Below are 1,377 nucleotides of genomic sequence, written 5' to 3' on the forward strand. Positions count from 1 at the left end.
TTTGTTTTATTAGTGGTACATTCTATTACTGGAAGCCAGAACTTACCTTTAAATAAGGCAATGTTTCGAAACCATGCATTAGTTTGGACTAAATGCAATTGATGTCATTACTTGATTAATCCTCATATATAAGACAAAATAAATGGTGGCTATCTTCAAAGGAATGTGTTCTTTTCAGATGTTTTAATTTGATGAAATTTATACTTAATATTTTCACTATTTGTAATAGGTTGTGTTTAATGAAAAATAACCTTCATTTTAGAGTTAAATGTTTTACTGATAATCTTTTTAAATTACTTTTTTTTCTGAAACTTTGGAAAATTAATTTACTGATGATCCACAATAAATAAATTTTCACAGACTAAGTTTAGAAATTGAATTCAATTTGACAAAATTATTGTGCCAAGTGATTGAAGAAAATAGGGGGGATACCCGCAAAACATGAACGAAATGCATATTTACTTCAAAACCATTTTTCTTAATTTATATGGTTTAAGATGTATCTTTAATTCATTGATGTGTATCCTGAAATGAAAAAAATTGTGAAAAATATGTAAATCTGTAAAACATGTAAAATATAACCTCAAGAAATTAGGATTAGAACTGTAATTACTATTCTTTAAATAAAGTGAAATTATAAAATTCCACAAGTATTGTTACAATGATGGGGATAAAAAAGAACACTAGCAGGGAGGGAAAGTTATACTGCAATAAATACATAAGTGCAAATGAAAGGTATTAATAGTTTATCATATATCTGTTTCAATAAAACTACCCCTAGAATTTTTTTAAATTTAGTAAATCATAGGTAAATCTGTGGCCAGAAACTATCGGGGTAAGTCCCCGTAATAATCTCATAGTGGATACTCTAAAGCCGTGGAAATGCAGGTCTTAATTCTTGATTACCATCATTTATTTAAAAAACCTTTACCAGTAAACCAAATTTGAGCAGATGACTACCACTTTCTTTATGGAGACAGTCTAGGCTTCAGAGCTGCTTCAAGCTACACTTGTGACATGAGCATAACAATAGCCTTAGAAAAAGTAAAGGTTAATGAAAGCAATGACATAAGAAGGCGAAACATTTTACCTCTGATCTCCTGACTGAAAGCTAAGATAAATGGCTCAAAGACATTGTTTCTGAAAATATTAACCAAATTAGAAGAATTTGATACAAATTGCAAATTTATGTATTTTCTTTTCTTACTGATGTTCACTGTCATCGTGGCTTTGAAAGCTTTCAGCAATGCTCCTTAAAATATCAATTGTATTATTATGCTGTGTAATCCTCAATTATATAACATAATACAAATACATAACTATAAATTAGTTTGCCCAAACAGCATTCTGAAGTATGTGCAATTTTTATTTTACAGT

The 1,377-nt window shown here is 28.9% G+C and overlaps 1 long non-coding RNA gene across 1 annotated transcript; it reads right to left on the reverse strand.

Annotated features, from left to right (window-relative positions):
- Positions 1 to 240: 240 nt before the first annotated feature.
- LOC149939647 (uncharacterized) lies at positions 241 to 1,140 on the reverse strand. The gene is made up of 3 exons (XR_016481398.1): positions 1,091 to 1,140; positions 932 to 1,034; positions 241 to 525 (listed from the first exon to the last, which is right to left on the reverse strand). It is a non-coding gene; the product is annotated as an uncharacterized LOC149939647 (long non-coding RNA).
- Between the last annotated feature and the right edge of the window lie 237 nt (positions 1,141 to 1,377).

Source organism: Leiobunum rupestre, chromosome 6 (genome assembly GCF_980474605.1).
Source record: "Leiobunum rupestre chromosome 6, qqLeiRupe1.1.hap1, whole genome shotgun sequence".
Lineage (NCBI taxonomy): Eukaryota > Metazoa > Arthropoda > Arachnida > Opiliones > Sclerosomatidae > Leiobunum > Leiobunum rupestre.